Below are 17639 nucleotides of genomic sequence, written 5' to 3'. Positions count from 1 at the left end.
TCTTCCTGTCCCTACCGCAGTGTCCCTCATCTTGACTCTTGTCCAGGTGGGTTCTTCTCAAGGCTGAATCTAACACTTTCGCATCCACTATCAACACTGAGTATCCCTTGAAGGCCACCATCGATGAAGTGATCCATGTCGTCACTAATACCATTGTTGCTGCAGCCCAATCAGTAATCTCTCATTCCTCCATTTGCCCCTAGCGGAAGTCAGTGCCTTGGTGGTCGCCGGAAATCGCTGTGACAGTTAGGGACCTTAGGTGGACCCTCCAATGTCATAAGAGCCACCCTTCCCTGGAGAAGCTTATTGCCTTGAAACAGCTCCAAGCACAGGTTCGCCTCCTCATCAAACGAAGGAAGCAGGAGTGCTAGGAACGCTATATCTCCACCATTGGTACACGAGCCTCTCCCTCCCAGGTTTGGACCAAGCTCCACCAACTTTACGGCTATCAGAACCCTGTATCTGCCGATCCCGACGTAACTGCAGAGCATGTTGCTCAGCATTATGCTCGCATCCCTGTATTGGAGAATTACCACAACACATTTCATCTCATCAAACCGAGGATGAAACGACAACACCTCTCTTTGGCTCCACGCCACTCTGAGCTTTATAATGCTCCCTTCAGCGAGTAGGAATTTCTCAGTGCCGTTGCCGACTGTCCTGACACATCCACTGACCAGATCGCATCCATTCGCAAATGCTAAAACATCCGACAGTGGATTCCCAACGCCACCTTCTGGCTGTCTTCAACTGTATTTGGAGCGATGGCGAATTCCCATCGCAATGGCGGGAAAGTGTAATCATTCCAGTCCTAAATCCCGATAAGAGACCACTAGATATTGACAGCTATTGTCCTCAACAGCGTTCTGTGCAAGCTACTTGAATGAATGGTGAGCCAGCGGTTGTGTTGGCTCCTTGAGTCTCAGGACCTCCTGGCTTTGTTCCAGGATCGTTTTCGCCAAGAACGCTCCACCATCGACAGCTTCGTGTACCTGGAGTCGGCCATTCGAGCAGCCTTCTCCTGGCGACAACACATAAATGCCGTCTTTTTCGATCTCACGAAGGCCTATGATACCACTCGACGAATCCACATCCTCGCTATTCTTCATGACTGCGGTCTTCATGGCCCATTCCCGATTTTTATACAGACCTTTTCGTCACGCCGCACTTTCAGAGTTCTCATCGGTGCTTTCCATAGTGCACCCCACGTATAAGAGAATAGGGTCCCACAGCGCTCTGTTCTGAGTGCCACTCATTTTAAATGCCATCAATGGTCTCGCATGAGCAGTAGGATCGTCAGTATCTCATCTCCTATATGCTGACGATTTTTGTACTTCGTTCTGCTCCTCTTCTACTGTTGCAGCTGAACGCCTACTGCTGGGAGCTATGCAAAATGTGCAGTCGTGGGCCCTCACTCACGTCTTTCAGTTTTCGGCCGACAAAACTTGTGTCATGCACTTCTGTCGTCGTCGGACCTTTCATCTCCATCCATAACCTTGCCTCGATAACCAAATACCCCATGTAGTATGGTATTGTCGCTTTCTGTAACTGGTCTTCGACGCCCACTTAAGTTGGCTTCCCCATCTTCGTCAGCTTAAGGACAAGTGCTGGCGGTACCTTAATCTTATCGAATGCCTGAGCCACACTGACAGGGGTGCTGATCGTCGTACACTGCTGTGGTTGTGCCAAGTCCTTTTCCAGTCCCATATTGATTACAGGAGTGTGGTATGTGGTTCCGCAGCCCCCTCTACACTGAGTCTACTAGTCCCCATCCACTACTGTGGAGTTCGCCTTGCGACGTGTGCCTTCCGACCTAGCCCATTAACAGCCTACTTGTGGATGCTGGTGTTCATTCATTGCGGCTCCGGCGGCAGCTACTATTCGCAAATTATACTGCCCACATACATAGCTTGACTCGCCATCCAAATTGCCGTCTACTTTTTCCCAGCACAGCGGTCCATCTCCCGCAATGGCGGCCTAAAACTGGACTTCCCTTTGCCGTCCATATCCGGTCACTTCTTCATGAATTCGGCGCTACCCCCTTACCGCCTATCCTGCAGGCCCACTTCTGTATACCTCCATGGTCCATTCCTCGGCCACAGCTTTGGCTGGACCTATTGCAAGACGTCTAACGCTCAGTTCCATCTGAGGCCCTCCGTCATTATTTAACCTCTCTTCTTGGCCAGTTTGAGGGCTCAGAAATAGTTTACACCGATGGATCACTGGTCGACGGTCTTGTTGGCTACACCTACGCTCATGATGGCCATACTGAACAACCCCCATTGCAGGATGGTTGCAGCATTTTCACTGCAGAGTTGTTTGCCAACTATTGCGCTCTTCATCACATCCGCTGCTGCTCTGGTGAGTCATTCATTCACTTTTAGTGACTCCTTAAGCAGCCTACTAGCTCTCGACGGGTGCTTCTCTAGGCATCCTTTGGTACTGTTAATCTAGGATTCTCTTTATGACCTCTGCACCAGTGGACTCTCAGTGACCTTCATTTGGACCCCAGGCCATTTTCGGATACCGGGCAATGAGCTTGCTGACCGCCTGGCCAGACAGGCCACCAGTAAACCTTCTCTGGAGATGGGCCTACCAGAGACCGATTTGCGAGAAGTCTTCTGCCGCAAGGTTTTCGCGATCTGGGATACTAAATGGCGCACTCTGAGTATACCAAATAAACTCAGTGCTATGAAGGAGACAACGAATTTGTGGCGGTCATCCATGCGAGCCACTCGCAAGGAATCTGTTGCGCTTGCCGGCTCCTCACTGGCCATACGTGGCTAACACATGGTTACCTTCTCCGTCGCAAGGACCCACCTCGGTGTCACTGTGGCTCCGACCTGCCTGTCGTGCACATCTTGCGCGACTGCCCAGTTTTAGCTGCTCTGCGGCAGACTTTTAACCTTCCCAGCAACCTACCTTCGGTGTTGAGCGACAATGCCTCAACGGCAGATTTAGTTTTACGTTTTACTCGTGAGGGTGTGGGTTATCGTTTGGTCTTCTTTCTGGGGCCTCCACCCTCCCTCCATTTTTAACTCTCTGTCACACTCTCTTTGCATTTGTTTGTCTCGGTGTTTGTTTTTTCCATTCATGTGCTTATCTCACCTTGTATTTTTGGAATGAACAATTTAGTGTGATGCAGAGTGGCTGGCTCATCCTCTTTTATTCTTGTGATGAGCCATCCCGGATCAACTGTTCTGTTTTTTAATACAATCTTCTGCATTTCCTAAGAGTGTATGTTTTCCCCGTTTTTTGTTCGTGCCATTCGTTTTCTTTTACGTGGCTACGCATTCATTTGCCCCCTTTTTTCCCAAACGTATTTTGGGAGTCGTTTTATCCTGAGCCTTGTTTGCATCTGGAACAAGGGACTCATGGCCCTGTACTTTGGTCCCTATATTCCTCAAACAAACCAACAAACCCACTGTCACGTAATTAGCATATGAGAAAGCAACTTTAATTCTTCACTGTTCAAAGTAGAAATTTCTATGTTTTACAAAAAGTTACTCTATCCTCTGTAAACGCGCTATATTTCATTTTATGCGTATTTCATATATCAGTAATACTTATGTAAATCGTAAGTTATTTTATCTGTGGTTGCAGCAATCATATTTCACTTGACGATGGTATAAAAGTCGAGAGGTGGTTTGTGGTGAAATAAACACTATTTAAAATACTATGGTAAAATGATTTCGATTTAAAATTCCTATGTTTTTGGTCGGATGGGTCACGAAAATGTAAGTTATTATTTGAGATTTCATGGGTTATTTTACGCAATCTCCCTTCCGATTAAGTTGTGTCCACTATATCTCCTAGACTGGTTTAAATTTTCGTATTGACAGTAAAGGATTATAATGAACTGTAAATTAATACGGAAGTTGTTCTCTCGTTCATTTACAGTTTTATTTGCAATCTGGTATAGTTCCCTTGTGTTGATGAATGTAAAGCTTCATTACGAAATTTGAGCTGGAATCAATTTGTGGTGGTTGAAAGTTTTGGTGTCGTGCATAGAACATTAGAGAAGGTTAGGTGGTGGCTCTTTAATGAAGCACTGCAATGGACATTTAGAGATTGTGGATGAGTCGGATAAGCTATAATGATGAAAGTAGCACAGCAAAATTTGAAATATTGAAACTGAGACCGAGAAAAAATATTGTGGGAGACAGGAAGCGGTTATAGGTATACAGCGTGTAAATGTTAACTGTTTACTATGTACCACAGTGTTGTAGGAGAAGCCGAGGCAAACAGATTGATATGTGACACCTGTGATGTAACAATCGGGGTAAAAACTTCAACCTGGCCTACCTAAGGTACAGAACCAGCAGTGCGCGGCAGGTTTTGAATTTCCTCTCGCCCTCTTACGACTTTGGCTTACTCGGTCAGAGTCTGGAGGGAAAATTTATAGTCATCCTTTTTCCAATTTGTAAGTGCAAGAACAAAGTATGGTCACAATTCAAGAATGATTTTAGCGAGAAAAGTGAATGAGCGTCGATCGGTTAAGATACACAGCGTATGAAGATGAGAAAACTCCACTATTTTGCGCGCTGTAAATTAGGTGGCCTCAGAGGGCCAGTTTGATATCTGCAAGCTAGGAGGACAAGTGTCCCATATAAGGTTCGTCGTCTCGACTTCCTCTACACCACAGTGTTACTTCATACCACCTCCCTGCTAAACCGTTGAGATGCCTGCATTCAACGCCCAGCGCAGTTCGTGGGATGGTAAGATTGTCGTACTGTAGATCGTAATGGTCATCTGCAGAACCAGCTGACTGAGTGGAGAAGCTTGTGAACTGTCAGCGGCAGAGGCCGCCCCCCCCTTAATCTCCAGAATGGCAGTGCGCAATTGCGCTGCTCTCTCTTCGGCGTACCTTCAAGTCATAATCTGTGGATAGCAGTCTTCAACGGGGATTATTCACTGTGGACAATCTGTACGAGGAAGATCTCCAAGGTATTGTGTTTCATGGTCGTGGTTAAATGTTACAATGGTAATGGCGTGGTGAACGCCATCTCAACTGGTAATTTACTGCCTTTTTTGCCATAGTGGAAGAATGCGCTCTCTCAGTCTGCGATTGAAGTCGTCATCACCAAAGAATGTTCATGTACCGTGTAAGTGTTTTTCTGTGTTTAGAGGTCGCCTATTATTAATTTTCGTGAGTGCATTTATTATAATGTGAACATTCTTGCAACTAAACAGTGCAAATGGTATGCAGACGTAAACGTTGTCTGATGAAAGGAGTCGCTAAATTAATCTAAAATTATGTAACTGAATTCCAATTAACTTTTAGTAGAAATAATTAAAAAAACCTCTAACAGTATACGTGACGTTGCAGGTCACACCTTTTAATTTTAACACACGAAACTAACAGAGTGAAATTCCTGCATAAAATTACAAACTGACCTTTGCAAGAATAAATGCTCAAGATGCTCCTGTTAAAATGCCCTACAAATTTAAATACCGAAACAACTCGGAAGCCGGCATGACATACTCATGAACATGTAACGTGGCACTGTAAGAATAAGAAAGTTTGTCAAAAGACATGAGATCTGAGCCCGATAGTAATTTGTGATTCAATGCTTCAGAATAAGTAATATTACTGTGTCCTAACAGTGACGTTAAACAAGCCGTAACAAACTTTGACTTACCTTGTGACACCGCGAAGTCAGGAATGCTCGAGAGAAGAGACTAGCATTAAAAAAAAAAACTTTATTATGACTGGCTTTTAACGATAAAACAATCATATATACATATATATATACATATATATATTTATATATATTTATATATATATATATATATATATATATATATATATATATATATATATATCTGTGCTCTGATGTAGCTCGTTAATGAATTGCTAAAGCAGCGGTGAGTCAATGACTGAGTCCAAGCCATGAGAACAGGAAATTCTTCTAATCTCGTCTCGACAATTAAACTAACAGATCTTAATCAATTAAGGAAAATCACACCGAATATTTGCCCTTCTCAATGCAGCAATGCACCGGCAACACTATCTGTTTTCTGGTATCTAAAATCCATAATTACAAACCGGTGTTTCCAAAAACCAACACCATATGCATCTGTGTGTTCTACTAGTTCAGCAAAGTGACAGACACCAGACAGTGTAACGTAATACACGCGAGTGCTACATTGGCAACGACAAGCTGATGACAACCAAAGATCAGACTACTTGTACCCAGATCCTTTGTGAGGTAACATGTGGACTATTAAAGACATTTGCCTGAAAAGCATCCAGAGTTCAAGGATGAAATATGATTTATTGAATAAAAAGAGAAACCTCATCACTCTCGTCTACTACCAAAACTATGCTTGTGACCTTACATCACTTTACAGGTTTACTGCGAATACAAGCCTCGACGCCCCATTGGCGACAAAGCCAGTGCGCTCTTCTCCACAGAAGTGAAGTTTCAGGTTTACTCTTAACCTCATTAAACGGGAGGGATTGTGTTGGAGTTTCCTGGCATCTAAATGTGCTGAGAAAGAGGTTCCTGACTAATGAAATAAATGAATTATGAGAACCTTTGTAAGTCATGATGGTAGTCAAGAATATTAAAACATTTGTTAGCTCTTTGTATTGTACAAAATAGAATGAATCATCAAAAAGGCAAAACAATATCACTGCGGCTCTTTCGTATTATGTTCTATGAGCTACTGACATTCACTGGTGTTATCGTTGGTCACAGACTAAATAAGCACACCTGTTCCTCTGTATGTAGACCTGCGAAAGCCCAACGATGGTCTGTTTCTGTTGTATAATGATGATGGTAATATCGGTTTACAAATGTCAGAGCTATGTACACTTCTTATTTCGCTACGTACTGCTGTACACTATTCGCCTTATAATCACATTCACGTCTTTGAAAGATTTCACCTAATCATTTACTTAACCTAAGCATTAAGTGACATTAAGCAGTTACTGGTTTCTTGGGTTTCTGTTAACATACAATGTTGAACCAAAATACACACAGGCGAAAATTTAACAATATAACAATATTCGTTGGCGTTTATTCATAAATCTGTTACAATGCTGTATTATTTATATAGTAAGCCGCTACTAGAATTGATACTTCAAATCCCTGGTTGTGGTTCCAGTAAATCGTAACAATAAAAGCGCTACACTCTGCTTTTACTTAGAATTCCTTGTAGTTACACCTCCAGTTTCCTGTACCAATGTTTCCTCTAAAAATTTTCTGTTTAGTTTGTTGTTTTCCCTCAGTTTTCTTTATATTTGAAATAGTTATCTTACACATCTTAAACATTTCTGTGTAAGTATTTATTTTCCCTAGTCATACTAATATATCATTATTTACAGTAATTTCATCAACAAATGTTATTTCAGGATTTATTTTTCATTAGTTCATTGTGCCCTTGCGGTTATTTTCTAACTACACTCTACATACTTCATTATTCATTTGCCTTTGTCAAAATAAAAATAAATCACACAACATTAAATTTTCTCTTAATATCGCCAGATTCTGCAGTTCATTACATGTGGCATTTTGAATACTGCCTGGTCTTGCAGATACATTGCTACAAGCAATGTTCACCGAGAGAAAGATAAACGGTATCATATCAAGAGCGTCGACTTGTACATCCTACATTACTAACGTCTGCGTGAGATGTACAACGAATTAAGTGTTCCTAAAAGCTATTCAACATTGCGATCATAATGTCAGGTCTTTTTCCACAGAACACAAACAGAACTTGCTAGTGTGGTTCATCTACAAATTAATGACGAGTAGCATATCATTCATAATTGTATTATCATTTTTAGTGCATTTAATTAGTATGTTATGTAAGCAGTATTTAATTGTGTGAATAATTTGATCATAGGTAAAAGTTAGGTCATGTGAGAACATAGAAATGTGTTCATTTGAGAGTACTTAATTATGAAATAGTTATGCTTTCTTTCATAATGTGATGTACATAGGATAGTGACAATGAAGATGGAATCTAGAAATATTAATTTCAACACAGTTCCCAATTTAGCTTGTTTTAATTAACACAGCACAAGATAAATGTTACACGACAGTACGAAAGTGCAGCTATATCTTTGAAAATTAATTCAGGTACATGAGGACCCTTGTCAACGCGTTACACACGGGCTGTTTTCCGTCACTTTACAGTTCATCAACGTCCCAACTGTCTGGCTTGAATGAATCTTACCCCAAGGAACTGGCCATGTTTACTGCAGATCAGGTTTTGTGTAAGTTGTACCCAAATGTGTCTACTATGTTGCAGGCTACACCAGTCAAACAACAAGGCCATGAAACAAAAAGGCCATGTATGAATCACACACACACACACACACACACACACACACACACACACACACACACACACACACACATACATTGTGAGCTAGTCTGTCGCCTCACAAATCTAAAAGGACATCATCAAAGCCTGACCAAGTGTTCAGTTGAGGATGTTGGCGTGTGGTCCTGCTCTTCTGCTAGTGTAGCCTGCAACAGTGTGGATACCATTGGATCCCACTCACAGATTCCACGTCTTCAGTAGTCACTTCACAATCACACATGTCCTTGTCATCAGTCATCATATTCCACTCACACATGCCCCAGTTTTGGGAAGTCAGAACCCATTCGCACCCATCCTGATCTTCAGTCATTGTATCCCATTCACACACGTCCTGGTCTACAGTCATAATATCCCATTCACATACATCCTGATTGTGAGTCATCTCATTCCATTCATACACATCCTGATCTTTAGTTAACATGGCCAGTTCATCGAGGTATTCATCATTTTCGGCAACAGGTGGACTGCATTGTGCTTCACTAGTGGGTAGGGAGGTGCCCACGACAGTTGCTGGTTTGCTGGAGTTGGGATATGCCTGAGCCTTCCCGCAGCTTTCGCTACCACCCTCTTCATGCTCTTCACCCTCTTTTAAATTTGCACCCTCTTCTGCCTCCTTCCCTTCTTCCAACGCTTCACCCTCTTCCACTTCTTCGCCCTCTTCCACCTCTTGGTCCTCTTCCACCTCTTCGCAGCCTGGACTCTCCCTCTGCCTCCGCTCCTTCGCAGCGTCGGAGCTCCTCTGCAGCGCCGCCTTCAGCAGCGACAGCCGCCCATCCTTGCAGCGCTGCCGGCGGCCCCTGCGTAGCCTCCGGACCCTGAGCTCCATCCACCTGTGTGAAAGGAACAAACGGCTGCTTAAAGGCTCCCACTACCTGGAACTTACACTTCTAAATATGGTACACAGCCCCAGCCTCTGGACCCTGACCTCCATCCACCTATGGAGCGGAAACACACGGCTGCTTAAAGACTCCCAAGACCTGGCTCCTACATTTCTCAACATCGTGCAGTCCCAGTTACGGGCCGTCTATTTTACGGTTTCCAGGGGTAAGAAAACTTTATTTTCACTAGCCATACATTTTATAATTGAGTTTAAAATTTTAAAATGCTTTGAATCTACTAACTGACAGGTGAAATATTACCTCAAACGTGTAACAAAATAATTGAACTATCAAAGTTAGACATCGTGTATATATCTAGAGGCAGACCAACTGATGATGCACAATGTACACAGGCTATATTCGTCCAGCACTTGACAATGGAGCACTTATCGTCTCTCAACAATCCTAAGACTGAATTTCAAACCTTTTCAAAACATTTTGTTGCTGACAACCCACATAATATAACTAAAGGAGAAACAGTTTACCTGTCACCATCATTTCGCTGTTCTTGCAGCAAAACCTCAGCATCAGGAATGTTGTTTTAATTTATTACTTTTCGACTACTAACTCCATTCACAACACATTTTGCTGATAGTACCCAATGCAACACTAAAGGTACATACCTGCAAAATTGTATCATAGTAAAATGTTCAAATGTGAGTGAATTCTTAAGGGACTAAATTGGTAAGGTCATCGGTTCTTAGACTTATACACTACTTAAAGAAACTTTAACTTATGCAAGAACAACACACACACACACACACACACACACACACACACACACACACACACACACAAGGGAGGACTCGAACCTCCGGCGCGAGAGGACGCGCAGTCCGGGACAGGACGCCTCAAACCGCGCGGTCACTCAGCACGGCTGTATCATTGTATTAGACATTGTTCAGGACATATGTTTTATACCCAGGGGTTCAACTGCTAAAAGAATTGGAGGTTTGGTTCTTATGGATTTCTTTATAATATAGCACAGTTCCCTACCGTTATCTGTTTCTTGCTTCTTCCTCTGCGAGTGCTGTATCATTTAGAAGAGCAAAGGGACACTAAAGCGAGACAGAAAATTGCATTTAAACTAGGTCTGCATCCGTCGTATTTGTTGTTGTAGCTGTATTAGGTCAGTGAACGACATAAATGTGTATGTGAAACAGGCATGAGGCTGTCGATATTAGGCCACACCTCGTCATAGTCAAGGAATGCACTGTGTTTTGAAAACAAAGAGGGGTTTGGGTATGAGTCAGGATTTCACATTCAAGAGACGGCAAAATTACTCGATGTAATAATCTCTGCAATCAAGAACGACTGGTTTCTTTTTTCGCCAGCAAGTTTCGGTGTATCCGAGTAAAACAAAATAAAAGTTATGGCAACTGTCAGTAATGAGACGGTTTAGAAATGCTGATAACAAGGAAACTGTCTCACCTCTCTCACCTTCTGAATGCTTCGGAACCAAGCATCCAAATCAAATTTAGTGACTTATACATAGAACTGGTTTCCTTTTATTAAGATAAAAATAGATTTTTTTCAAGAAGATAAAACGGTTTGAAACGGTTGGAAATATTTGAAGATCGCATTCGATTTAAATTAACAGTAATATTTTTAGTTTACATGCAGGATGTTCGGAAAATAAATTAACTGCCATTAAAGAGATGTTACTTTTTCGATTTAATAGGAAAAAGTTGCTGGCCCAGGCTAGTTATATTAAAGGAAAACATTCTCCTGGCATGAAGCTTGCAACAGTCATTTCACTAGACGACAAATATGACTGAAATAAAAATTGTCTGCCGAGTGGTTCTAGCCACTTCAGTCTCGAACCGCGCGACCGCTACGGTCGCAGGTTCGAGTCCTGCCTCGGGCATGGATGTGGGTGATGTTCTTTGGCTAGCTACGTTTAAGTAGTTCTAAGTTCTAGGCGACTGATGACCTCAGAAGTTAAGTCGCATAGTGCTCAGAGCCATTTGAACTATTTTTGAGTCACTGGGAGAAACATCTTTCCCGCATGCCTCGATGTAGTGCTAACCACTGAAACCAAGAAGAAGATTAGGAAAACCTGGAGAAGGAATGTGATGGTAGCCATGATTTTAGAAACAGTTATTGAGAGAAAAGAAGGCTTTATGAGAAGATCTAAATAAGACGAAAGGAATTCATAAGCAAATAATGGACATCACCCAGAAGGATTCCGCCAGCAAGTTTAGTCGCTGACATAAGTAGTCGACTAGTTAAAAAAAAAATAAAATAAAATAACTTTTTTCATAGCCTTCATTTTGATGGTAAGTTGAGAAGTGATGGCCCACAGTTCCAGGTCGTTAGATTTTTTTACCAATTTGCCAGATTAAATTCAAAACATATCGACCATGGCTCTTGGTGTAAAAGCACCACGATAAGGTCCGTCCGTTCGACACAGAGTCCGCAGTAGTAGTCTGTGACGGAATCAAAATTCCACGCTCTGCCTTCCGTCTAATTATCACCAGTAACGACACAAACACGACACGACGTACCTTCAACACCCACTGATCATGGCTGCTAACACAGTACATCTGACACGATAGACGTACATGTGCCAAAATGATACCTACTTCGATGGTTTCCTACAGGGAATGAGCAACGCAGTAAATAAATCAAATTCTGGAGAAAGTAACAACCTCAGAAAGTACAACTATCTCCGAGATTTCGCCTCGGGCAGGAACTTCTTATGTCAACCAGTTATTGGTCGCACTCAGAGAAGGCAGATCCAAGGAAAATCCAGTACCCAGTCCTCACTTAGTATAAATATATGCGCTTTTTCATCGGCATCTGGTGGGAATAAGGATTGACAATATGAACTACCGGTCTTGAGGAGCAGACTCAAAGAGTTCTCTCACCAAGCACTTCAGTTCACTAAAATAATACACCAACAGTGGGCGTGCACTGGCCCATGTACTGGACTGAAAGAGAACGAGGGAACTTCACATTCTCGTCCGCCACTGTAGCTTTCCATAGTTTCCCTGACTCGATGTGAATACCAGGGAGATTCTTCGTTACAGGCAAGGGATGAGTTACTGCCCTATTCCTTTCCAATCTGAACTAGCAACCCGTCCCTAATAACTTAATCGATGGGCCCTCAAACACAAGTATTTCGTCCTGCAAGAATATCTCGAAAGCGTTTTGTTTAGAGAATAAAAGAAACCGCTTTACCAGTTGCTGTCTCTATTAAATATCAGTCAGATGTACGAAAACCTCAGGCCTTATATCTTGTGCTCTGACGGAGCTCCCGAAACTGACTTACTCTTCCCCTGATCAGCTGCCACAGCTAATTATCCCAAGGCAAAGATCCATCAAATTGAGTACTGTCTTGCCTTCTAATGTCCTAACTGCATATTGGCCTCTCTATTAGAGTTAAGGAATTTCATCCTTTCATCCCCCTAGTATCCTCCACCTGTCTTACCAGCTTCTTTTCTGCTAAGATATGCCTGCTTTCAAGTGACGTCTTTCAATTTGGATTCGTTTCAATGCTGTGAGGTAGGTTTAGTCTAACCAATACTACAAACTATTGGCTGCTAGTTCACTCATGGTCTGTTGACAAAAACTACTTGTAAACGTTTATCAGGGCACCACTGGCCAAAATCGTGCTAAATTATATCTGCCTCAAATACTTCATTCTTTAGTTGACTCTTTTAAATTATGAATTTCACAGTAAACAAAATGATAAAGCACGTCCTAAGACATCAGCAAATTATTTAAAACACACTACTGGGTGCTCTAGTGGGAGGATGGGGGGATTGCGGAGGAAGACAATAATTAAGATATACAGAACAAATAATTAGAGACGATAGAGGAAATAAGACACTGACGTAGGATATAAAATAGGTAACAGCCGCGTTAAACCAATCAGAAAACAGAAAGCCAAGATATTCCTAAAAAAAAAATAAAGGAATACACGTTACACTGCACGATTTCGTGTAGAGGATTAGAGAAGTGCTTACTATGGTTATTGGAGGAATTAATCATTGGTCTCTCAGGAAACGAAGCGTTCCATATGATTCTCAAAGCCCGCGGGTAATTCCTGTTTTTAAGAAAGGTCGTCGCATAGATGAATTTAATTGAACGTCTGTATCACCAATCTGTGCTATATTTGATGAATATGTTGCACGATGGGGCATATTACGATTTTTCCAGTGCCACGTAAATGATATAAATCTCCATTGAAATAAAAGAAAAACTGGAGGTCGGCGTCATATTTCGGCAGTTATAAAGGTTACATTTACTTGCGTACTTGAAATAATTCGGCATGCCGCCAGCTGTAGCCAGTAACTTTACTTATATTGGACATATTTGTGGTGGACTGTGTGATAATCTACTGGTAACTTAGTATAATAATTGGAAATTGGGATGCAAAATAATTTAACAGAAATTCAATATAAATTAATATAACGTAAATTACTGCAGAAGACTAATTATACCTGTAAAATTAGAGTTAAGGATTCGAAAAATTGGTGGAATTCTAGAAACTGTGTTGATCACACACACATGCTCCCTTTATGATCGATCTGATTGATTTCCAAGTGGAGCTTCCACCGACAGATTTTTTTAAACTCTGAATTTTCGTAGTTTTTCAGAGTTTTTCAGAGTTTTTCCCACTTTCCCTCAAACTAAATCTTTAATTGAAAAGCAGGAACGTACATAAAATACGTAACAGCAAAAGATTCGATCAGGTACTAACACGTTTCAAATCGATGAGGGGATGTTATTAAAACATTATCTCAAAAGAAGCTAATCTCTCCTGCTTTGACGGAAAACCTTATTTTACCTCCACCGTAGCCGCCGTATCTATGAAACAAGCACCAAAAAAAAAAAAAAAATGGCTCTAAGCACTATGGGACTTAACTTCTGAGATCATCAGTCCCCTAGAACTTAGAACTACTGAAACCTAACTAACCTAAGGCCACCACACACATCCATGCCCGAGGCAGGATTCGAACCTGCGACCGTAGCGAAACAAGCACATTTCAACAAAAATACCTATGGATCATAACTATAAAGGGTAAAGTTTTGCCATGCAAACAACTCCAAGAGAAAACAGAACCAAAAATCTCTAACGTTCATAACGCACTCTTTAAATTTAGGGTACCGTTTATTGTACACCAAATGATTTTTATAAAAGTTTTTTCTACAGCAACAGTACGATGTAGATTATCGAACATTGTACAACTTTCGGATGATCCATATTAGAACGGGGAGGTGACCATCTTGATTCCTACCCTTGCTCTCCCAACCATGAGAGCATCTTCAGGCAGGCAGCCGTTTGTCACTTACTGTTATAAAAGTAATGTGATATTACATTAGCTTTTTCTCATTTATTTATGGTTTATTCTTTTGCACTTTTGGAAGAGAAGGAACTTAATCTCTTCCGTGATTTATCCATTATCACGATCTGTCTCTTGTTTTCCTATGGTGTCGTAATGATCTGCATCCCAGTTATTTGTACAGTGTTAAGAACAAGTTCATCGGATTGGGCATAGGTACAGTACATGTACGACCATTGTATGGACTGCAGAGAAGCGAGGTGAAATGATTTCTTTGCGAGAGGGGTTTCAAAAATATCGTAGCGCAGCACACACTGACTTCGTCTCATAATGAGGATGTAGGGAGCAATGAATTGATGTTCGGGCTCAGCCAAATCTTCAGCAGTAGTAGCAGGTCTGCTAAATACGTTTGCCTGTTACTGCAAGTTTTTGTGTCTGTCTAACGCCTTAGGTAACTGCAGTTTTTCTTTTCAGAAAAGTGACTAAGTTTAATCGTATTTGGTCAGTGCATGTAGAAATAATATATTGACTTAGAAGTAGGGGGGAGGGGGGGACTTAAATTATTTTGCGGCTACAGACATTAATATCTCCTCTACCGGAATTCAGTAGAAACTCTTTTAGCAGAATTTGGTTACTAGTGCATTCTAAAATTCAATAGGAAGATTTGTGTTCTCACCAGCGACAACCAAGCAGTCTGAGCAATATCAGCAGCAACAGCCATAATTAACGTATCTACATCATAAGTTTAGCTTGCAGATTTTAACTGGAAGTGATAGGACCGTATTCGTTTTGTTGGCTTGAAAGTGATTTATTTTGTCGATTTAACTCACGTTGACTCAAACTCGACATCAGCGACCTTTCTTTTTTCACAGCCCCCCAGGCGTTCAGCTGTTGCAGTAATATATTACTTCCTATACATAAAAGGAATTCTCAATTTATTACGAACTCCACCTTTTCTAATAAACTGGTATTTTAACAGCATTTACCAAATCATGAAACTCAGAACTGATAATAAACACATCATCCAGTAGAGAAAGGATACGGGGCAAACTCGTACAGACAATATTTCTGAAGTTGTTCATTGGATTTCCTGTTGACGTCAGCTCTGCGAAATGTATCAGCACTTGCAGGGACAAGCCTGACGAGAATTTTGATTTGAGATGCCATAGTGTTTAGAGGCCATATCGATATGTTTTTTTTTTTTTTTTTTTTTTTTTTTTTTTTTTTTTTTTTTTTTTACTTCACTGTACCGAAGTTCTCCTCCTTCCATGTAACGCGTTCAGTTTAGTCACCAACTATCGCACATCTAATAGACACTACGACCTCAGTAACAGGAATAGTATGGTGAGACGAAAATCTATCATACAATTTCTTGGACTCTAAGTTATTCGTTAGTATTCTTACAGGTCTAGCAACCAGATGCTGCTCAGGAGTTCGAAAGGTCGCGTTGCAAAACTGCTGGACTTGATCTGGGATCTCAACAACAGTAGTCATCGAAGCAATATGCCCAGCCAGAATGCTATGTATCTATTAATTCTCTGCCATGTGTTAAGACACAAAGTACTCTGCACTTTGCTGGCCTTTTGGAAAACTTCTGATGTTTGACAACTTTGATCCCATGACGTTTTGCTAGAAATATGGTCGTGTCGTGGATATTTTAGGTACTATTAAGACAAAATGGGCGTTCCAGTCAAACTTGATGAGACTGCCTCATTTTGACATTGTGGATCTAAAACGCCCCTTCATTGAATGCAAACTTGATCGACTGAGAATTTCAAAATGGCTCAAATGGCTCTAAGCACTGAAGTCATCAGTCCCCTAGATTTATAACTACTAAAACGTAACTAACCTAAAGACATAACACACATCTATACCCACGGCGGTATTCGAACCTGTGACCACAGCAGCAACGCGGTTCCGGACTGAAGCGTCTAGAACCGCTCGGTCACAACGGCCGGCGACTGATAATTTAATATCATATATTGTATATACTTGTGTACTTTTGAATAAAATGATTATTTTGAGAAAAAGGACACAAACAGAAAAGTTCAAAACTTCAGACATTTTTCCATGGTAGTGGCGAAAGCTCGACTTGGAAACAGGGGCACACTAAAATTAACCATATGAGAAGTTTTTCTCAGTGATGAAAACATTTTCCATATCTTCTCTAAGGCATCAAATTTTCTAGATCTAATTTTACACGGCCACAATGTTGTTTCATTAAGAGACTGGGGACCAAATCATGAACAGTAACAACCATAAAATATCGAAGAGTATACATCAGGGCCGGCCGTAGTGGCCGAGCGGTTCTAGGCGCTACAGTCTGGAGCCGCGCGACCGCTACGGTCGCAGGTTCGTATCCTGCCTCGGGCATGGATGTGTGTGATGTCCTTAGGGTAGTTAGGTTTAAGTAGTTCTAAGTTCTAGGGGACTGATGACCTCAGTAGTTAAGTCCCATAGTGCTCAGAGCCAGTATACTTCTGGAATGATTACATGAAACTGTTTGCAGGAAAAGCAGCTGCCAGACAAATTGACGAAATAATCTTTAGGAAATATTGTTCACCTTCGAAATAGGTAGGTCAGAAAACCATCCTCCTACAAATACTAAAACATTACTCGTTAGCCCGGGACCATTACACGATAGGATTAGTAAGGATAGGGAAGAGATCCAAAAAAAAGGTGCCGCACATTTTTTATGGGTACGTTTGGGCAAAGCTAGAGGAACAAAAAACACGGTCTGCATCACGGAAACGTTTGCTGTGAAATTCTATGAGTGGTCGTTCGAGGAAGAGTTAAACAATATACTACTTTTTATCATACACTCTCACAAAATTAATTTTTCACTATTATTTTTCTTCTTAACCTTACAACTGGAAACAGCCGTATGTTCTAATAAAAATCTTCTCTGCATGAGCCACATTAGTCACGAATATGGACAGTTTATGACATTCTTCCTACGTAAAGGCACATCAAGACGAGGGACGTAAATTTCCAAACCTTTAATGCGGCTGCTTCTACATACTGTCTATTAAGTACATTTCTATTCTCCGTTTCTCAGTACCTCTTGATTTTTTTCTGCATATCTGGCAAAATGACTTTAATGTAAAAAATCTTTTGAATTTGACCTTAAAAT

Source organism: Schistocerca serialis, chromosome 1 (assembly GCF_023864345.2).
Source record: "Schistocerca serialis cubense isolate TAMUIC-IGC-003099 chromosome 1, iqSchSeri2.2, whole genome shotgun sequence".
Taxonomy (NCBI): Eukaryota; Metazoa; Arthropoda; class Insecta; order Orthoptera; family Acrididae; genus Schistocerca; species Schistocerca serialis.
The sequence above is the reverse complement of the archived record's forward strand: the minus strand, read 5'-3'. Positions refer to the sequence as shown.